General features: G+C 45.7%; 1 protein-coding gene across 4 annotated transcripts in view; it reads right to left on the bottom strand.

The window, feature by feature from the left end:
- Nucleotides 1–23,554, bottom strand: part of LOC132805854 (vitamin D3 receptor B-like) — a 299,773-nt gene that overhangs the window by 159,856 nt on the left and 116,363 nt on the right. The gene's annotated exons all lie outside the window — the stretch shown is intronic.

The raw sequence follows: 23,554 nt of genomic DNA, 5'->3' as shown, positions 1-23,554 counted from the left end.
TAGCCAGTTTATTATCTGGCATTCCTTTTTATTGAGGACTGACTTCTAAACTGATTTAAACAGTTACTGTTACAGGTGTAACTCTGTTCCCATTAGTTACTCTTTTCCCTTCTCCTTTGAGAAAAGGATAATGTTGATTTTGTGGTAGGGCTTAGCCCATGCACTCTGGTTTTCTTTGTTTTGAAGGTGTTTTCACTTTTTTGGCGTTTGGACTGGGCCTCTCTGAAAATATATCTTTCCAGATGAGCTGTTCCTGTATGGGTAGGCCTCTGTAAAGACTGAACATCTGTGGGTGCAGGGAGGTGAGCAATTGCTGGCTTTGCAAGTGGACCAAACCCTTGTGAGTTAACTACGCCTTTACAGTGTACTGAGTTCCTGTGAGTGGGCCTGGTTCACCAAGGATGGGCCAGGACTCTATGGAGACTGAACACCTGTGTGTACTGCAGGGAGTGCAGTCGCTGCCTTCGGATGTGGACTCTGTCTTGGTACTGGAAACTGTATTGCGAGGGCTTTGTGAATTCTGTTAATCTATGTGGATTTTGTAATTAATTGTGTTCAAGTGCAGGCCAGAGTGGGCTGGTCAGTATGTGGAGTGGCTGGAGGGTTGATGACCAGCCTTGGGGAAAGCGGGCTGGGGTGGAGGTGTCTGTTAGTACGCAGGGTGGCCAGAGACCTGAAGGCTGACAACTGTCCTGCAGGAAGGCTAGCCAAGGATGGTTTGATCAGTATGTGGTGTGGACCAGTGTCCGGTATCTTTATTTTAGCTTTATTGGGTCTGTGCTCTATGTACTGTTTGTCTTTTGATTGCACTGTCTTGTCTGTGTTTGTTACTGTTACCTTTGACTAAAAGTGGAACTTGAGGTTTGTCCTCATCTCCTTGAAAACTGGTTGAATGGTGGGGTTTGGCTTTGCTGCCCCTTCCCTATATATAGTGGGATTTTTGTGAACTGCTGCTTTTGGTTTATTGTTAAGATTAGATTCGATTAGATTCCTTACAGTGTGGAAACAGGCCCTTCGGCCCAACAAGTCCACACCGACCCGCCGGTATTTTGTACTGTTTAATAAAATAAAAATAAACCGAAGTGTCAGAGGTTCTGCTCACTCAGTTGGCTCTGAGTGAGTTGGTTCAGTGTCCAAGACACACCATTTTGTGTCAGGAAGGGGACTAACTGTGTGCTGGCTGCCCATATACAGTCTGCACTGTGAAGAGGAGGAGAGTTTTTTCTTTTTCCCCTTGTCCAGGGAAGACTTTTACCTTCAGTTTTTGTTTCATTTTGTTGTTTTGTGCTTTTTCATTTTATTTGAACTGGTTGGTTGCACAGACAGCCACCACCATTGTTGCTGCTGCCTGGGCCCCACCGACACTCGGGGACTGGTGCTGCCTGGGCCTGCCTCCACCACAGCTGCCTGATCCTCGCCAACACCTGGGACTGTTGCTGCTGCTACTGCCTGGGCCTAACCCATCTGTTGTTGCCAGGGCCCGCCAAAACCCAGGAATGCTGCTGCTACTACCCGAGCCTCCAGGTCTTGACCGCCATCACCTGAGGCCCATGCAGAGGAAGAACACCTGGGGTCGCCCAGCAGCACACTATGGTGAGCCCAAGAGCACCAGGTCCTAGCCGCACCTATACCAGGGTAGCCGCTACCTTCGGCTCTGCTGCACCAGCCGCAGCTGTGAATATTTCCCCCTTCAGGCACCTAACTAAATACCTGTTGGTTAAGGCCTATCCTCACCCAAACACGACCATAGATGCTTGCAGTAAGGCCATGGCTAGTGTGGTCGGCCTGCTAGCATAGTCTGGCCAGACACTTACCCTCCTCCCCGCCAGAGGAGGAGGCACAAGCAGCCCCTGGCATGGACCCACTGTGGGGCATTTGATGGCATATTGGGCTGAGTTGGGGGTGCGGAGTGGGTATTGTGGTGGCACCCGCGACTGCCGGTGTGGGCTGGGTACCCTTCTGGACGGGGCAGTTTTTTTCTAATGTGCCCCACCTCATCGCACAAGTGACACCGCATACTGTCCAGAAGATGCTGTAGGCCACACCCTTGTGGAGGAGGGTAAAGGAGCCCTCAGTGACCTCCTCCTGGGCCAGGCAAATAAACACCCGGCACCGGAAGGAGTACATGTGCTTGAGGGCAGGATCCTTCAGACCGAACAGGAGCGGTTGTACACCTGACTGAACTTCCCCCGGTGTTTGAAGGTGGGGGGAGAAGGAACTCAGGGCGGGACATTAGAGATCATGATCTGCTGGGCCGTGACCTCCAGTGGGTGGACAGGGAGGAATGTCCTGCCCACAGTGAGCCCCCTCTGCACGGCCACATGGACCGCCTGCTCGGGTCTTCAGGAAAAATATGTTTGCTGCAGCTGGATGTACGGGAAAGCCAGTGGCTAGCAGGCCAATCAAACTAGCCCTGGCCTTACGGCAAGCCTCCATGGTGATGTGTGGGTGAGGATAGGCCTTAACTGCCGGGATTCATTTTGTAAGTTCTGGGCCGGCTGGAGAAGGAAGCAGGGAGGCTTCCCCTTCCTGAGGCTATGGTGGGACATGGGCAAGGCTCACGTCCGCATTTTCTGTCAGGAGTATGCGAGGGGGTCAACAAACAAGCGGAAATCCAGGATCAAGGCGTTGGAGAAGGAGGTGTTAACCTGGAGTCACGCCGTGGTGAGCATGATGTGGGTCTGGGCAGGGGGTGTGCTGCAGTTCAGCCCGGAGGATGCCGGAAGGCTCGACACTCCTGTCATTTTAGAGGAGCTGACCGGCATCCTCTACTGGCTCTCGAGGGGAAAGTCCCCAGGACTGTGGAGTTCTTCAGAGTGTTCTGGATCGTCCTGGAGAGTGACTATGCACAGGTCCTGGGGGAGTGTCTAACTGCTGGAGAGCTGCCCCTTTCTTGGTGCAGGGCAGTCATTGTTCGGCTACTGATGGGGAACCTTCGTTCTTTGAAGAACTGGTGTCCGGTCTCCCTCCTCTGCACGGACGACAAAATTTTCACCAGGGTGTTGTCCTCTTACCTGGCTTCCGTGCTGGCCCACATGATTCACCAGGACTAGTCCTACACGGTCCCAGGCCGCAGGATACACGACAACATCCACCTGATCTGGGACCTGATCCATCTGTCGGCGGGATGGTCTGCTGAGTTCCTTCCTGTCTCTCAATCAGGGGAAGGCATTCAACAGGGTCGATCACGAGATTCTGCTCGGGACTCTGCGGGCATTTGGATTTGGGACGCAGTTCGTCGCCCGGATTCGACTTTTTGTACACTGCCGCAGAGTGTCTGGTTAAAGTTAACGGGTCCCTGACGGCGCCCCTTCGCTTCGGGAGAGGAGTGCGTCAAGGCTGCCCCCTGTCCGGCCAGCTGTATTCCCTGTGCGTGGAGCCTTTCCTGCGCCTCTTGCGGAGGTGGTTGTCAGGGCTGGTTCTGCGCGGCGCGAGCACGGGGGTGGTCCTCTCGGCCTACGCCGACGACGTGCTCCTCACTTTCACCGACCCGGCTGACTTGGGGAGGATGCGCGAGTGCCAGGCCATGTACTCGGCAGCATCTTCCGCCAGGATCAACTGGGCCAAATGTTCTAGACTACTGGTGGGTCCGTGGCGCGTGGACTCCCTGCCGGAGGAGCTACGGGGGTTCAGCTGGAGTATCACCCATCTCCTCTACCTGGGGGTCTACCTCAGCCCGACCAAGGAATCCTGGCCGGCCAACTGGCAGGAGCTGGAGGCCAAAGTCTCGGCTCACCTAGGCCACTGGACAGGACTGCACCGAGTGCTATCTTACAGGAGCCGAGTGCTGGTCATAAACCAGCTGGTGGCCGCCATGCTGTGGTACCGGCTGGTCACTTTGGTCCCTCCTCCTGGCTTTGTCGCTGACATCCAGAGAACGTTGGTTCACTTCTTCTGAGACAAAAAGATGCACTGGGTCGCTGCGCAGGTTCTGAGTCTCCCTATTGGGTGGTCGGTCGCTGGCGTGCGCTCGCAACCAGGTGATAACTTTCCGCCTTCAGACCTTGCAGCGATACATAGAACATAGAACATAGAAGGATACAGCGCAGTACAGGCCCTTCGGCCCTCGATGTTGCGCCGACCGAATCCTACCTAACCTATACTAGCCCAATAACTTCCAAATGCCTATCCAATGCCCGCTTAAATGACCATTCTAGGTGGTGCACCCTGGCAACGTATATTTTTCACCAAGTGCATAACCTCAACCACGATGCGCAACTCTTGTTTATCGACTGTGACGGTTTGGAGGTCGCTCTCAGGATGCTGCCTGTCTTTGACCAGGACCTGATCTCTGTCTGGAACGTGGTTGAATCGCGTCGTACCTACCCTCCAGCAGGAGTAGCGGCTGTCATCTGGGAACCATTGCTCAGGAATCCGAACCTCCGTACTCGCGGGTTTGTGTGGCTGTCAGAAAGGAAGGCTGAGCTGGGTAGGGACATAGTGGCAGGGCAGCGGTAGACATTCAGTTCGTGGCCACTGCCATTCGACGCCTTAAAACGGCGGTGCTCGGACCCAACATCATGCATCCAGTTGGAGGATGCTCAGGTGTGCGGTGGAATCCCATCTACATTTACCCCTGTCCTGATGGAATTTCACATTGTTCCCAAGATCCCGTACATCCCCCAGGAGTCTGTGCCCCGCAACCTAAGCCGCCTCCAGAATTTTAGTTTTGCCCCCTTTAAGGACATAAAACGGCGGGCCCTGTATTGACTGCTACTGCACACTGTCCACCTGATTCCCCTCATCCCCCATTTGCCACCAGGTGGTGGGGATCCCCAGTGGAGGGCTCTCTACGCGAGAGTCTTCCCCCTCTCTCTCTCGGGGATCTGTGGTGGAGGGTGCTGCAGGCAGCAGTCCCCTGCAATCGCACATTGTGGTGGTTCACGGACTCCCAGCCCAAATGCTTGTCGGTGGTGCTGTGGAGTCTGTAGACCATGTATATATTTAATTTTCTTAAAAACGGTCTCCTGTTTTTGGTTGCACTTCAGTCCCACGCTCCTGATCTTTGGGCACCCCGTGCGGTGGAGACAGGGTAGGTCAGAGGACCCCCTCATGGATCTGCTCCTGGGCCTGGCCAAACAGGCCATAAACAGGTCCAGGCAGCGGGCCGTGGAAGGGGTTGTTAGGGCCGATTGCCTGCCCCTCTTCTGTGGTTATGTTCGAGCCTGGGTGTCCACCAACACCCTGGAGCTGTTCAGGGAGAGGTGGGCATCACAGGGAGTGGAGTGCATTATTTCCCCCTCCAGCTCGATTTGGATTTAATCCCTGCGGTCCCTTTCACTTTTTAAATCCTGTAGCATTGCCCTTTGATATGAAAGGCACTGCTTGCCACTGGTCACTCTAGTGTTTCCTTTTTTCCTGGTGGTGGATGATCAATAAAGATTCACACACTTGTTGTTCTTCACCGTGTCCTACACCTATGCGTGTGCGCTCACATACAGGTGCTGGGAAAAAATAAGCACCACTGCTTTAGGCAGTAGTGTGGGGAAAACAAAAAAATAAACAGGAGTGTCAGAGGTTCACTCTCACTCTGAGAGCTGGCTCTGAGAGAGCTGGATCAGTGTCAAGGACACTCCATGTGTAAGTAAAGGGTGATGCGATACTGGCCTCTGTGGAGTTATTTCAGCTATCATCCATTTTGTTGAGTTTAACAGGCACAATGTGTGTACCTATTCTGTCTGCAAAATACATATGGAAGACTTGTCGTACACACAAGTGCACTACATGGCAAGCCTGACTGATGATCCTAAATTGGTTGACAGCATAATTCCTCACATTTTTAGGATTATCCAGCAAGGATAAGGATTAGCATTATAGGCTAATAAATGAAATGTTAAAAACATAAATAAATTACCCTTAATGCCGATACATGTTAAATGATGCATTTTGGGAGGGAGAGTGAAATGACAAAGTAAATGCGAAATAGTAAAGTTGGAAAAAAAGAGTGTATCGATAAATGGGCTTCAGAAACACAATTTCAAACACAAGTTGATAATGATGTGGTATCCTCGATTTTATAACTCTCGATGCAAGAATACCAGAGCAAGAAATAATAAAATTAACCCTGCACAAATCATTGGTCAGACCAAAGTCTAAGTATGAAGAATCACAATAAAAGCTGGGACTTTTTTAATTTAACAGAGATGATAACTGGGAGAAAGGTTCACAAACTTGAGGAATTTTGACAAGGTAAATAAGGTAAGGTAAATCTCCACTTTCCTCAGTACACGCAGTACCTCTGCACGTAAATATTACCTTAAAAGATGCTATGGATTAGCTACCAGCTAATTGCTGAAGTGTGCACCCAGCTGCTTAATGCTTTCCTCAGCCAATCCAAAAAGGCCACATAAAACCTGAACAACATGCAAACTCATTCAAGGTCACAGGCCTGCCGACCAAACAAGGACTGGAGAGCTTAAGAGAAGGCTTGTATTTGTATGGGCAGTCTTCATGCTGGATTGGGAAAATCAATTTGTTTGCAAAGCCCACTGTACAATCATGGAAGCATAAAGAGTCATCAAAATGCAGGTTACATAATACTGTTCTGAAGGTGTGCAGGGTTACATTCTTGGCACCATGGAAAGGGTTGTGGAAATACTGTTCAGCAAAGACTGTTTTTGATAAACGTGTAAGAGTTAAACAATGATTTAGGGAGCACACCGGTGTATAAACCCAGAGAAACGTGAGAGGATTAGACCTGAAGACTTATATTGCACCATCAACATACAATAAACACCCCATATGAAAAGCATTCCAAGAACATATAGCCAAAAGACCAGTCAATTTATAATACCACACGTAGAAATAACCACAGGCAACTATGTCTCTGCAGAATCAACTCTCAAGTGACAACTATGGAACTAGGATAATCATCTTCAGGGATTTAGTTACGGCTGTGACAAGTTAGATCATTTTCACATCACAGAGACAAGGATTTTCTGTTATTTCTGACTACAGAATTGTGCTTGTGTCTTAAGATTCTAATATTCTGTGAATAAACAGAAAACGTATTTCATGCCTCTGATGGTGCAGAAATGCCACACTATTTAAATTGTTTTTGGACAACCTGAAAGTTAACCTTTTTGCCGTGCGTAGTGAAGCAAAGCATAACACGACATGGGGCCCACACAATTCTTAGTATAGAAGGAATGAAATACAAAGTATTTGACCGCAGCACATTATTAACAGCGAAAGAACAGCTTGAACAGTTTACAAATTTTGAGGAAGAGCTGCATCCAGTTAACGTTGCCTACATACTTCAAGTTGCAAGTCTATCTAAACTGCAATCAATTTTCCTTCCATGATTCAGGTAATCAAGTCAGCAATTGTCAAAGGATTCAGCCACATTTCTATTTATTTCTAGAGTCCATCCCAAGAAGCCTTGTATTCACAGTCAAGACATCAAAATGGGAAGAAATCATTTGGAGGTAAAACTACACCCTCTCATGATTGACCCCTCAACCAAGGGGGAACAGTAGCTCTCTCTTCACCCTGTCCATACCCCTCGATCTTATTCACCTCAATCATGTCCCTCCTCAGTCTTCTCTGCTCTAAAGACAACAATCCAAATCTATCAAATCTCTCCTTATAGATCGATTACTCCATCCCAGGCAACACCCTGGTGAACCTCCTCTGTACCCCGCTCTGCTGCAATCCCATCCTTCCTGTAGTGAGGTGAACTGCACACAGCGCTCCAGCTGGGGCCTCACCAATGCTCTGTACAACTCTGACATTATCTCTTTGCTCGTATATTCTGTGCCATGACTGAGAAAGCAAGTGTCTCACATGTGCTCTTAACTCTCCTATTCATGTGCTCTTCCAACTTCAGAGATCTATGAATAATTACCTCAAGATCCCTCTGTTCCTCTGAGCTACCCAGTCTCCTACCATTCATTAAATATTCCCTCAACTTGTTTCTTCTTCCAAAGTGCACCACCTCGCATTTATCAGGGTAAAATAGCATCTGCCACTGGTCTGCCCATCTGACCAAGCCATCTGTATCTTCCCGTAACCTACAACCATCTTCTTCATCATTAACCACTCTACCAACCTTGGTGTCATCAGCAAATTTGCTTAACATTCCACCCACATTTTCATCTAAATCATGAATATATATAAAACAAACAAACATCTCTCTCTCCAATGAGTTGCAGTAACTGAAATAACTCACCTACAAAATGTACACAGGGTTGCACTTCAGGCTCTTTTAGTTGGAAGGCAGCAAAAACGTATTATGGCATATTACATTTGTGCTAACTTCCACTTCAAATCATTCCAGTGGTTTTACAGCCATCAATAGAGGAAGAAGTTACTGAATTCAGATTACTCAAGATCATCGACCAAAATCAAAACCGAACTGCCAAAGACAGCACTGCAGTTTCATAAATGTACCACTAGCCTGTCAATCTAGAGTGCACAGGGACTCAAGTAGTTGGGGGAAGGAGCACTGGGAAGAAAGGTGTACAGTGACGTTCTGGAAAATATTCACCTGGGAAAATGCAAATATGAACACAACTGGCTTGCCACATGCTGCATAGATTAAAATGTATTTTCCCTTACTAATGATTGACTAACTCTAACTTCTGGGTGTTTTAGTTGTGACATTATGCACAGAAAGACAAACTTTGAATTTGAAACAAATCTGAAAGATTTGTAAAGTGGCACATTTTGGTCATGAATATTCTACATGCATCCATGTGCATCAGTCAATAATTTCTAAGAGACCACATATTTTGCATTTTTGGGACGAAAAACTAAAATGGAAGTTGGACTGTGATATAACTGAAATACCAGGAGAAATTTACAACTTGAAAATCAAATACGGGATATTGTTGAGCTGTGCAATACAATGTTGCTGTTTGGAAGGAGGGAGAATTTGAGACTGAATGGCACGGAGAATCTTTTGAGTTAAGGGAATTCTGACTGTGACAACAGCCTTCTGGTTGGTTGAGCTGCAGAGCATTAAAAAGCTGCAAGTGTCAAGAGCAGCAAAGAGTGGAAGAAAGGTCCACAGCCTGAAGTTAGAAAGCAAACAAAAAACAAGAAAACTTAAAAGAAAGAATTCATACAAGCCCTTAGTTCAATAGATCAGCCATTGAACTGAAGAATGAACATAGAGACAAGACACCATCAAAAAGTAAAAGGCCGACAAGGAAAATAAGGGTAGGGCCTTATAGAAGCCTGAGGGATGTGGGCTGTTGAGAGAATTCACAGGAGAATCACACAAGAAGCCCACCAATTACTTTTTCAACATTGGGAACAACTAGTTGCATTTTCTAACTAAGTTCCCAGGCATCGAGATGAGGTTTTTATAACAGAGTAGTGGGATGCCTATTAACAAGGATTAATGCTCGCTGTCAATCGCATTAACTGCAGTTCTCAACTCATTACTATGCAGCTTTCTATCCTTCCATTTGACACGAGGAAACTAGCTGCCAAGAAGTCCCAACATGAAAGTCTGAGCAGGTACCTGGCAATTCCAGCTTGCTGCTTCCACCTTCCTTCATTTACAACATCTGATACCAGCATTTCAGGGCACACTTCATTGGCAGCGCCACGTATACCCTACATCCAATGACTTTGGCCTCAGACACTTGTCAACCTCTCTGCATCATCATGATACATCTCCAATCCACATGAACCATGCTGCTATATCTACATGCTGCACTGGCAATTGTCATTACAATTCTGCTGCAAGGACACGTGGCATACACAGAGGGGCACTCAGCTCACAGATTGGACCAGACTGCATCTCAGGGCTGCTCAGTCAGGCAAATTGGTCAATTTGGTGGCCTCATTGGTAATTTATACATTCACATGGCTAGTAATGGCTTGTGGAATAGTAAGGTTCAGTTATCAGTGCATTCTTCCCAGTGAAGTTGTGAGAAAGCAGACAGATGAAATTAGCAGAAAGAAATTGCACAAGCTCATGTTCCAATGTAAATACTGGGAATCCATGCAGTTAATGGGCCACTGCTTCTCAAAACTAGATTTGCTTTATAACTGTATCCCACTACACAGTTCACTTGATATAAAACCACAGCAACTAATGTAGAACATTTAAAAACACTTTGAACATAGAAACATACATTGCACAGGAGGAGGCCAATTAATCAATTGCCTCAATAACAACCAAAAGAGGGTCTTCTAATTCCACCTTCTAGTTTTGAACCTGAGGCCTGCAGGTTACATCTCAAGTGCACAACACTCTTCTGCCTTTTCTTCTAGCCCTATTAGAAGTTACCTTATTTAGTAACGATCCAATTCTATTTTGAAGGCCTTGCTTGAACCTCTACCCTGCTCTCAGGTAGTACATTCCAGATCCTCACCACCTGTGATGTAAACAAATTCTTCCTCACATTGGGAAAAGAAGCAATAGCAATCACCTTAAATCATTGTCCTCTCTTTCTTTCACCAATGGGAACAGTTTCTCCCTTTTCACTCCATCCAGATCATAGAATCACTAGTGTGAAAACAGGCCATTTAGCCCAACAAGTCCACACCAACCCTCTGAAGAGGGTCCCACCCAGACCCATACCCCTTCCCTATTACTTTACATTTCCCCTGTCTAATGCACCTAACCTGCACATCCCTGGACGCTATGGGACAATTTAGCATGGCCAATCCACCCTAACCTGCACATCTTTGGATTGTGGGAGGAAACCAGAGCACCCAGAGGAAACCCATGCAGACACGGGGAGAATGTGCAAACTCCACACAGACAGTTACCCGAGGCTGGAATCGAACCCAGGTCTCTGGCGCTGGGAGGCAGCGCTGCAAACCACCATGCTGCCCTATTCGTTTTACAAGTAGAAACAACTCCATCCTATCACACTGTCCAACCCACTCTGATTCTTGAAAACCTTTATTAAATCTCCTCTTAGAGCTTTCTTCACTCCAGGAAGAACAGTCCTAACTTATTCAATCTATCCTCATAATTGAAATTTCTCATTATTGGAAGAGCTCTTGTAATAACTTCTGTGCTGTCTCCAATGCATTTGTATCATTCTGAGAATGTGACGCCCACAACTGTGCACGATACTCCAGCTGAGGTCTAATAAGTGCTTAAAAATGTGTTGCTGGAAAAGCGCAGCAGGTCAGGCAGCATCAAAGGAGTAGGAGAATCGACGTTTCAGACATAAGCCCTTCTTCAGGAATGAGGAGGGTGTGCCAAGCAGGCTAAGATAAAAGGTAAGGAGGAGGGACTTGGGGGAGGGGCATTGGGAATACGATAGGTGGAAGGAGGTTAAGGTGAGGGTGATAGGCCAGAGAGGGGATGGGGTTGGAAAGGTCGGGAAGAAGATTGCAGGTCAAGAAGGCGGTGCTAAGTCCGAGGGTTGGGACTGAGAAAAGGTGGGGGAGGGGAAATGAGGAAACTGGAGAAATCTGAGTTCATCCCTTGTGGTTGGAGGGTTCCCAGGCGGAACCCATCCCACCCTTCCACCACCTTCCCAACACCCGTCCCCCAAGTCCCTCCTCCCTACCTTTTATCTTAGCCTGCTTGGCACATTTTCCTCATTCCTGAAGAAGGGCTTATGCCCGAAACGTCAATTCTCCTACTCCTTTGATGATGCCTAACTTGCTGCGCTTTTCCAGCAACACATTTTTAAGCTCTGATCTTCAGCATCTGCAGACCTCATTTTCTCCGAGGTCTAATAAGTGTCTTGTACAAGTTCAACATCCCCTCCCTGTTCTTGTACTCTATGCCCTAGGCAGCACGGTGGCTCAGTGGTTAACACTGCTGCCTCACAGCGCCAGGGACCGGGGTTCAATTCCCGCCACGGGCAACTGTCTGTGTGGAGTTTGCACGTTCTCCCCGTGTCTGCGTGGGTTTCCTCCGGGTGCTCCGGTTTCCTCCCACAGTCCAAAGATGTGTAGGTCAGGTGAATTGGTTATGCTAAGTTGCCCGTAGTGTTACGAGCATTAGTCAAGGGTGAATGTAGGCGAATGGGTCTGGGTGGGTTGCTCTTTGGAGGGTCAGTGTGGACTTGTTGGGCCAAAGGGCCTGTTTCCACACTGTAGGGATTCTAATCTAATCTCATCATACAACCCAAGATACTGTATGCTTTGCTTACTGCTCTCTCCACCTGTCCTGCCACCTTCACACGAGAAGATGTTAGAACAAGTGACCCATGTTTATTCAAAGAGGTAAGTAAAAAGGTTTAGGAAGATAACTTCAGATCTTTGGACTTAGCAACTGAAGGCATAGCCATTAAAATCAGGGATGGTTAAGAGCCCAGAATTGGAAGAGCAAAGAGATCCCTGAGGTTTATAGGGTTAGACCAGATTATAGAAGTAGAGAAGGGTGAGGCCATGGAGGGATTTGAAAGCAAGGATGAGAATTTTAAAATACAGCTAATATAAGTCTGCAAGCATAGGAATGAAGGGAGAAAAATACTTGATGTGAGCTGCATTAGATAGAGCAGAATTTGGATAAACTCAAGTTTACATGGGCTCGTAGGAGGAATCCAAAAAATGGCACGAAGCCATTCTCCTCCACTCACTTAGGCTGATCTGATTGCATCCTTTCCTATTCACTTTGATTTCTCAATAAAAGCTTTAAAAGACTAATCTGAATTACAGTTAAAACTTTGCACAGCTTTCCCTGGAACGTATGCACACACACTATAATCACTCAAAGTACACACCAGTTAGTGGCATCTGGTTTATGGAAACATTCTGTTAAAGGCAAATTAGGTTCACCAGGAATTCATACCCTACATACTTTAATGGGAAAATTGTTGGTTTCGAGAAAAGTTCAGACAGAGGTTTCTTGGTTTATGGAATCAGTTCTTGGCAACTGCTCAAATTGGAGTAGCACAGAAAATTCACAGATGGAAGCAGTTTAAACAAAAGTCTCATTTGCATGTATCTAAATGACTGCAGTGAGCCTCCACAAGTGATCAGAGAGACTTAAGTACAAATAGGTTCAGCCAGCATGGTTTGATTTACAGAATGTTGCCACATTTTGTAGATTGCTCTCAACAGATGCAAAGTTATGATAAAACAAGGTAACAATTTTAGAACTCTGGGAATAGGTCAGAATTAGTTCACATACTTGGGTGTTTGCTTCAAGTGAAGTTCCAGACTAGGGCATACAATCTAAAACTTGAACAGATAATCAATCCCTTATAAAGACTTGAAGTCTCCTAAAGTTGAGAATTCAAAGTTGTTACTTCAAATTGTATCACCAAAATAAACCTGCTCACTTTTCAAATCAAGTTTTTGATTAGACAAGGTCATGGGTTAGGATAACATCAGAACACAAACAAAACTTGAGTATTGATGATAAAAAAATGAATTTTGTCTTTCACTAATCAGAACAATTCACCAGAAAAACCAAAAAGGAAAGAACTGTATAAGAGAAGCATGCTGAAACTTTGTCTCCTGATTCTAGAGTCACCAGTGGAGGGAAACATCCTACCTACATCCACACTATAAACATTTTGCAATCTTTAATGGGATCACCTCTCATCCTTTGAAATTCGAGAGAATGGAGACCCTGTTTCTTCAAACCCTCCTCATAAGACAATTCCAATATCCTGGGGATTAATATGGTGAACCTCCATTGCAATCTCACTAGGTCAAATATATCCTTCCTTAGATAAAATGGACCCAAACTGTCCACAATACTCCAGATAGAATCATAGAGATGTACAGCATGGAAAGACCCTTTGATCCAACCCGTCCATGCCAACCAGATAGCCTAACCTAATCCAGTCCCATTTGCCAGAACTTGGCCCATATCCCTCTAAACCCTTCCTATTCATGTACTCATCCAGATGCCTCTTAAATTTTGCAATTGTACCAGCCTCCACCACTTCCTCTGGCAGCTCATTCCATACACGCACCACCCTTTGTGTGAAAAAGTTGCCCCTTTTATGTCTTTCCCCTCTTACCCTAAACCTATGCCCTCTAGTTCTGGACTCACCCACCCCAGGGAAATGACTTTGTCTATTTATCCTATCCATGCCCCTCATGATTTTATAAACCTCTATAAGGTCACCCCTCAGCCTCCGATCCTCCAGGGAAAACAGCCCCAGCCTGTTCGGCCTCTCCCTATAGCTCAAACCCTCCCACCCTGGCAACATTATTGTAAATCTTTTCTGAACCCTTTCAAGTTTCACAACATCCTTCCAATAAGAGGGAGACCAGAATTGCACAATATTCCAAAAGTGGCCTAACCAATATCCTGTACAGCCGCAACATGAAATATTTGTCTCGATAGGCACAGGTGAAGTGCTAAAGACTGGAGCTCAGCTAACATGGTGCCACTATTTTAAAAAGTTGGTAAGGAAAAGCCAGGGAACTATACACCGGTGAATCTGATATCAGTGGTGGGCAACTTGTTGGAGGAAATCCTGAGGGACAGGATTTACATGCATTTGGAAAGGCAAGGACTGATTAGGGACAGTCAACATGGCTTTGTGCGTGGGAAATCATGTCTCATGAATTTAATTGAGTGTTTTGAAGTAGCAACAAAGAGGATTGATGAGGGCAGAGCACTGGACGTGAGTAAGATGTTCAACAAGATTCCTCATGGTAGACTGGTTAGCAAGGTTAGATCACATGGAATACAGGGAGAACAAGCCATTTGGATACAGGACTGGCTCAAAGGTAGAAGACAGTGGTGGTGGAGGGTTGTTTTTCAGACTGGAGGCCTGTGACCAGTGGAGTGCCACCAGGATTAGTGCTGGGTCCACTACTTTTTGTCATTAGTATTAATGATTTGGATGTGAACATAGGAGGTATAGTTAGTACATTTGCAGATGACACCAAAATCGGAGGTGTAGTGGACAGCAAAAAAGGTTACCTCAGAGTACCATGGGATCCTGATCAGATGGGCCAATGGGCTGAGGAGTGGCAGATGGAGTTTAATTTAGATAACTGAGGTGCTGCATTTTGGAAAGGCAAATCAGGGCAGGATTTATAGCCTTAATGGTAAGGTCCTGAACAAAGAGACCTTGGAGTGCATAGCTCCTTGAAAGTGGAGACGCAGATAGATAGGATAGTGAAGGCAGCATTTGGTATGCTTTCCTTTACTGGTCAGAGCATTGAGCACAGCAGGTGGGAGGTTCTTAAAATATTTGCTCTTGCCTGTCGACCATCAAACCTTTTATTGTATTTTCCCAATCCACTATCACCAATTTGCTCCTCATACCTTCATAGTTGGTTGAAGTTTAAAATTCTAATTTCAGAATGAACAATATCACATCCACGCTTAATGTAAAATTCTATCATATTATGGCTATTATTTCCCAAAGATTTATTTACAGCAAGGTCATTAGTTAGTCCTTTCTCAATACACAACACTAACTTCAAAATAGCTTTATCTCTAGCTGATTCTTCAATGCATTCGTGCTGATGCGGTTTACCCGGTATATATATATATATATATAAATTGAAACACCTTATACTGAGCCACATTTTAGCCCACTAAACCATGGTGGTAAATAATTCCCATAAATGTTTCCTGCCCTTTGCTGTTTTTAGCTTTACCCGAACTAATTCTACAGCTTAATCCTCTCACTAATATATTGATCTTATCCATTATTCAGAGTACTACCACATTTCCTTTTCCCTTCCTAATTGATAAAAATTCTCAAATATTCCATTCCAGGTCTTATTTATCCTATAACTAAGGCCGAAAATGGCAACTTAAATCATATTTACTTCCCTCAATTTGTGCTTTTGAATCTTTTACTTTGTTATGAATGTTGCGTGCATTCTGAGTGCCCTTAACATTCTGGCAAGTTTGATTTAGTTGGCATACATAACTTGCATAGTTGATGAGAAGGGAAAATAAAAAATTTGCTTTAGCATAGATTTATGTAAAACTTCATGTTCTACTCTGAACAGCTAATGGAGCTCAACTCCTATGGAAAAGGGTAATCAAACCTTCATTCATGGGACACTGGCTTCACTGGCATTATTGCCCATCCAGAGTTGCCCTTGAGAAAGTGATAGCGAGCTGTCTTCTTGAATCGCTGCAGTCCATGTGCTATAGGTACAGCGACAATGCTGTGAGGGAGATCCTTCCACGATTTTGATCGGGAACAGCGATATACTTTCAAGTCAGGATGGTGAATGGTTTGGAGAGGAACCTGCGGATGGTACCAGCTGTACAAAACTCTGGTGTGGCCACACTTGGAGTATTGTGTACAATTCTGGTCACCGTGTTATAAGAAGGATGTGGAAGCTTTGGAAAGGGTGCAGAGGAGATTTACTAGGATGTTGCCTGGTCTGGAGGGAAGGTCTTACGAGGAAAGGCCGAGGGCCTTGAGGCTGTTCTCGTTAGAGAGAAGAAGGTTGAGAGGTGACTTAATAGAGACATATAAAATAATGAGAAGGTTAGAAAGGGTGGACAGTGAGAGCCTTTTTCCAAGTATGGGAATGGCAAACACGAGGGGACACAACTTTAAAGTGAGGGGAGATAGGTATAAGACAGATGTCAGAGGTAGTTTCTTTACTCAGTGAGTAGTAAGGGTATGGAATGCTTTGCCTGCAGTGGTAGTAGATTCGCCAAGTTTAAGTGCATTTAAGTCATCATTGGACAGGCATATAGACGTACATGGAATAGTGTAGGTGGGATGGGCTTCAGGTTGGTATGACAGGGCGGCGCAACATCGAGGGCCGAAGGGCCTGGATTGCGCTGTAGTGTTCTGTGTTCTATAGTGTTCCCATGTACCTGCTGCTCTTGTTCTTTGACATTGCAGTGGTCATGGTTTTGGAAGGTACTGTTGAAGGAGCCTTGGTCAATTTATACAGGACATCTTGCAGATAGTACACACAGCTGCTACTGAACATGAGGGAGGGAGGGAGTGAATGTTGGTGGATGTAGTATCAATCAAGCGAGCTACTTTGTCCCGGATGGTATCAAGCTTATTGAGAGTTATTCTCATTCAGGTAAGTGGGAGTTTCCTATCCTTGTGCCTTGTAGATAGTAGACAGGCTTTGGGGAGTCAGGAAGCGAGTTACTTGCTGCAGTATTCCTAGCCTCTGACCTGCTCTTGTAGCCACTATACTTATGTGGAAAGTCCAGTTTGATTTCTGGTCAATAATAACCCCTAGGATATTGATAGTGGAGGGGAATTAGGTGATGGTATTGCCACTGAACATTATGGGGTAGTAGTTACATTCTCTCTGGTTGGAGATGATTTTTATGATACGTGCAGCTCAAGCTTGGATATTCTCCAGCTCTTAATGCATTTAGATATGGAATGCTTCTGTACCTGAGTCATTGGGAATAGTGCTGAAAATTATACAATCAAATACAAGCAACCCACTCCAACCTTCTAATGTGAGCAAGGTCATTGATGAAACAGATGAAAACGTTTGGACCTATGACACTACCCAGAGGAACCTCTGCAGAGATGTCATGAAGTTGACACATTTGACTTTCAACAACTATGTTTTATGATTTTCACAAGCAGTGCGTTGAGAATCTCACTAGACACCAGGGAAGTGCCAATTGACAGGGATTAACTGGGAGACAGTAAGGACTGTTGGAAGTCAGAGTCAATAGATGTGAAGCAGGAAGAGCACAGTAGGTCAGACAGTATCGGAGGAGCAGGAAAGTCAACGTTTCCGGCCGAAACCCTTTGTCAGGACTTTCATGCTCTTCAGATGTTGTCGGACCTGCTGTGCTCTCCCATCTTCACATCTATTGACAGGGATTAACACTTGATGGTACCAATCAATTCTTTAACAGTCATTGCCTATTTTGTCAAACTCGCCAAACAAGCTAGACATCAGGAAAACTTTACATCGAAACCAGAACAGATAACTGGGAACTTCAGCTCGCCGCTTGCTCTGGATGACCTCCATGTTGGACACAAGGCACCAACAGCTCATGGCAAGGTCCATTGAGACCAGCTACGTGCACCCCATATCCATGTACATTGGCATCCAACATGTGCCACCTTCTGAGAACCTGTATGGAATAGAACATAGAACATAGAAGGATACAGTGCAGTACAGGCCCTTCGGCCCTCGATGTTGCGCCGACCGAATCCTACCTAACCTATACTAGCCCAATAACTTCCAAATGCCTATCCAATGCCCGCTTAAATGACCATAAAGAAGGAGAGTTCACCACTGATACGGGCAGGGCATTCCATGAACTCACAACCCGCTGTGTGAAGAATCTACCCCTAACATCTGTCCTATACCTACCACCCCTTAATTTAAAGCTATGTCCCCTAGTAACACCTGACTCCATTAGCGGTAAAAGATTCTTAGTATCTACCCTATCTAAACCCCTAATCATCTTATACACTTCTATCAGATCTCCCCTAAACCTTCTCTTCTCCAATGAGAACAGCCCCAAGTGCCTCAGCCTTTCCTCATAAGATTTTCCTACCATTCCAGGCAACATCCTGGTAAACCTCCTCTGCACTCGTTCTAAAGCTTCCACATCCTTCCTATAGTATGGCGACCAAAACTGCACACAATACTCCAGATGAGGCCTCACCAGAGTCTTATACAACTGCAACATGACCTCAGGACTCCGGAACTCAATTCCTCTGCCAATAAAGCCCAGTACACCATATGCCTTCCTCACAGCACTATTTACCTGGGTGGCAACTTTCAGAGATCTGTGTACATAGACACCAAGATCCCTCTGCTCATCCACACTACCAAGTAGCCTACCATTAGCCCAGTAATCCATCATCTTGTTATTCCTACCAAAGTGAACGACTTCGCACTTAGCTACATTGAATTCCATTTGCCACATTTCTGCCCAGCTCTGCAACTTATCTATATCCCGCTGTAACCTACCACTTCCTTCCTCACTATCCACAACTCCACCGACTTTTGTGTCATCCGCAAACTTGCTTACCCAGCTTTCAAGTCCTTCCTCTAGATCATTTATAAAGATAACAAAAAGCAATGGTCCCAAAACAGATCCTTGTGGTACACTGCTAGTAACTGCGCTCCAAGATGAACATAATCCATCAACTACTACCCTCTGTCTCCTTCCAGCCAGCCAATTCCTAATCCAAACCTCTAATGTATCCTCAATGCCATACCTCCGAAGTTTTAGCATTAGCCTACCATGGGGAACCTTATCGAACGCCTTACTAAAATCCATATACACAACATCTACTGCTTTACCCTCATCCACTTCCTTAGTCACCTTCTCAAAGAACTCAATAAGGTTTGTGAGGCACGACCTGCCCTTCACAAAACCATGCTGGCTATCCCTGATCACGTTATTCCTACCCAGATGTTCATAAATCTTATCCCTTACCATTCTCTCTAAGACTTTGCCCACCACTGAAGTCAGACTCACTGGCCTATAGTTACTAGGGCTATCCCTACTCCCTTTCTTGAACAATGGGACCACATTCGCTATCCTCCAGTCCTCTGGTACTATTCCCGTAGACAATGACGACATAAAAATCCAGGCCAATGGCTCTGCTATCTCCTCCCTAGCTTCCCATAGAATCCTGGGGTAAATGCCATCAGGCCCAGGAGACTTATCTATATTCATCCTTTCCAATATTCCCAAAACCTCTTCCCTGCATATTTCCAGGGCATCCATTCTAATTATTTGTGATTCCATATTCACATCAGCAACAGTGTCCTGAATATTCCAATCCACTTACAGGAAGCTTCTACACTTTAATGCAGCACCTGCGATTATCATTGTAAGGCTGCAGCTCCGCTAATGAACTGGACACGGTTGCATCGCCAGCCCCTTTGGTCACTGTCATAGTGCTCACTCACTCTGACCCTACTTCGATGCTAACAGCATCTCTTCCTTGCATTGTTTTGCCTTGCCCCTAAGCCAGGGATTCCAGGCTCATATCAGTTCTATCTTTGTGCCATGCAGGCACAAAGCCAGGAAGATTGTCATTTTCATGAGCAGGCCTCCCCTCAGGGGCCCTCGTACAGTAAGTCAAGGCAGCACAGAAACCAGTCCAGCCCCTGCTCGAGACAGTCAGACTCAAGATTCTCTCCTCATAACGGATGAAGAGCTGAACAATGGGTGGTCTTGACTCTTTCTACCCTACTGAGAGTTTTTTCCCTCACGCAGAGGGAAAAGAGGCAGGTATAACGGAAAACAAAAGTTGTCTATTACTATTAGTGCAGGTGGAGAGGTGCCTCGAGTGAGTAAATAGACAAGTCAGAGGGCATGCAGGATTAGTGGTGTTCAGGGTTGGAGTAAGTGAAGATGAGTGGGGAAGATGTTGCAAGCAATAACCAGAATGGCAGAACATGAATTTTGGTAGATGGTGGGTACAGTAATAGAGATAGAGTGAGTGCGAGTTATCAAACAGAAGATGGTGGTACTTATGCTAGTGAAGCATTTATCCAAACAGCAGAGACTGCTTTAACTTGGGTGGTAACCTGAGACCAGGCTGATATGGTCAGGTGTCATAGCCTCCATTGTGGTTTCGGGGGGGAAGAGGAAGTTCTGCCTGTGCACCACTTTGTCCAGACAGACCTCCAGGAAGTGGGGTACAGATTTCCCCTTATTTGCCATGCCCAGATCAAATGTCAGGAACGATGCAGGGCTCCAGATTGACAAGGCTTCTCTGTGTGCACAACAGGCTTTTAAAGATAGCGTAGTTGCAAGGGATTCTAGGATATCCAGTGCACGGCAAGTTATTCTGAGAATGGCATGTAGTAAGACGGGGTGAAAATCAGATTTGTGACAGACCATAGAGATGGGATAGGTAATTAAGGATGCAGGGCTGGTAAGATGGGGCAAGAGAACTTGCTAGGTCTCACAGTGAGAAACTCTCCAAAAAAAAGCTCAACACAATTCAGATGTTTCCAAACATGTAAGATTCAGCTCCTACTTTTAATTGTCTTAATTAAAAGCTGCCCCTTCTATTTCAAATTGCAGCCCACAAATTACACTTTGACTGAAAACCCAACCTATCAGCAAAATTAGACTTGTTTAGCTGACACTTACTTCCACTACAGGTACTTGTAGTTTTCCAAATCACTGTGTCTTTTAATATCCTAGGAATCCTACAAGCCATATGCTATTATAAAAACTTAAGAATTCAAGTAGATCCCACCAGTGTTGTAAAGTCAATTCTCAATAGGAGCCAAATCAGCACGAATATACTTTAGAAAGGCCAGTTGCATTCACAACTTTTGACCAGGATTTTATAGAAAGTTTATGCTTTCATTTGAGGGTGTGCCTGTGTGATGTAGTGTTTAAGACCAAGTACAATCCCCACATTAATTTACATAAAAATCGGCCATTTTGTATATATCGAGGCTGATACCTGGGATGAAGGGTTGACTTATGAAGAATGGCTAAATGGTTATGCCTTTATTCATAAAAATGAGAGATGATCTTAAATGGTTTCAAGAAGAGGTGGATGGATTTGTCAAATATCAGGGATTTAAAGGCTGTGAAGAGCTGACACAAACAAAGGAGTTGAGGCCTAGAGCAAATTAGCCATGAATTGGCAGGGAATGTTTAAGGGGCTGAATGGCCTCCTCCTGATCCTATTTCTCACGTTCTTATGTGCGCGCCAGCCGAAAACGAACTACTGGATGAATTTACCATGCCTGCCTGGAACTTTAGGGCAGCAGGGGATAATGTAATTGGGTGGGATGCAAAAATTCAGTTTCTGGTGGTGTTTACGTTTTGCTGTTAAATTCTCAGAACTTTGGAGACAGGTCTTTTTTTGCATCTATTAGCACCATGAATATTTATTAACATCCCAGCCTGCTAATATTGTGTTCAAAGTTGCAACCTTGTTTGGATTAAAAAAAACAGAAAACATGTACATTCACACACCCAACTACTGTATAGATATGAGATCCACGCTCAGTGCCCTGCGCAGCGATACGCATACTCTCGACCTCTGCCTCCATCAGCACTGCACTCAGCCTGTTTGTTGAGAACTGTCGACGTGACATCAGTCAATTTAACTTCTCTACTACCCACCTCACCCATTCAAACCTATCTCCCTGTAAACAGAGTGCACTCCATGCTCTCAGACCCAACCCTGGCTTCATACTCAAGGCTGCAGCCAAGGGTGTTGCTGTTGTTGTCTGATGGACTGACCTCTACATTACACAGGGTCACAGACACCTCTTCCTATCTCCCCCTGATCACGACCCCACCATGGAAACAAGGCTATTGTGTTTACGATGGTCACTAATCTCATCTTATTTGGGATCTCCTCCCCCACAGCCTCCAAGCTCATAGCCTGTTTCTACTTTCTTCCCAATTCCACAAACAGGACTGCCGAGAAAGAACCATTGTTTATGTCTGCTCCTGCTCCACAAAACTTATTTCTTCCTTCCTTGACTCCGTTTTTCTTCTCCCCTTGTCCAGTCCCCCTCCACGTACAGCTGCAATTCTTCTGATACTTTAAGTCAGTTTCAGAATTTTCAGTTTACAGCCTCCAGCTGCCTACTTTTCATCATGGACCTGGAATCCCTCTACACTTCCATCCCCCATCAATTTAGTCTTAGATCTTCACTTCTTCCTGGAAAGGAGGCTTGAACCGTCCTGAACCACCACCACCACCACCCTGTCACATCTAACTCATCCTCTCCTCATTTTGGACAACCTCTCATGTAACTCCTCTCACTTTCTTCAGATCAAAGGTATAGCCATAGGTACCCACACAGCACCATTACACCTGTCTCTTTGTGGAGTATATGGCACATTCCTTGTTTCAATTCCACTCAGGTCCTCTCTCCAGTACTTACTCCACACTTCTAGTGCTTCCTGTAAAGGTTCCATTCCATTCTCCCAGTTTCTCCGTTGGATCTGTTCTGACGATGCCATCTTCTGCAGGGGTCCTTTTTAAAACTTGGTCACAGGCTGGGGGCATTGCTGGCTAGGTCAATATTTAATTGCCCAAAGGGCAGTTTAAGGGGCAAACCACGTTGCTGTGGGTCTGGAGTCAAATGTAAGCCAGACCATGCAAAGCTGGCAGCTTTCCTCTCTCAAGGACATTAGCGAATCAGGTGGGTTTTTACAACAACGGTCAACATTGTGGTTAGCACTGCTGCCTCACAGCACCAGGGTCCCAGGTTCGATTCTAGCCTCGGGTGACTGTCTGTGTGGAGTTTGCACATTCTCCCCATGTCTGCGTGGGTTTCCTCTGGGTGCTCCAGTTTCCTCCCACAATCCAAAGATGTGCAGGTCGGGTGAATTGGCCATGCTAAATTGCCCATAGTCTTAGGTGCATTAGTCAGAGGGAAATGGGTCTGGGTGGGTTACTCTTCGGAGGGTCGGTGTGGATGGTTGGGCCGAATGGCCTGTTTCCACACTGTAGGGAATCTAATTATTAAACTCAATGGCAGATATTTGTTGAATTCAAATTCCACCATCTGGAATGATGGGATTTGAACCTGGGTCCCCAGAACATTGGGTCCCTGGATTAACAGTCTAGTAGCATTATCACGAGACTGTCGCGTCCCCTTGAAACACCCACCTTTTTCCTCCACCAAGGATTCCCACTACTGTGGTTGACAAGGCTCTTAGCAGAGTCCGATCCATTTCCCACACTTCTGCTCTCTTCCTTCTCTTCCCTCCACTGACTGAGGACCACGGAGTCGCTCTTTC

Source organism: Hemiscyllium ocellatum, chromosome X (genome assembly GCF_020745735.1).
Source record: "Hemiscyllium ocellatum isolate sHemOce1 chromosome X, sHemOce1.pat.X.cur, whole genome shotgun sequence".
Classification (NCBI taxonomy): Eukaryota; Metazoa; Chordata; class Chondrichthyes; order Orectolobiformes; family Hemiscylliidae; genus Hemiscyllium; species Hemiscyllium ocellatum.
Note: the sequence above shows the minus strand (reverse complement) of the source record. Positions and strands in the feature narration are given on the sequence as shown.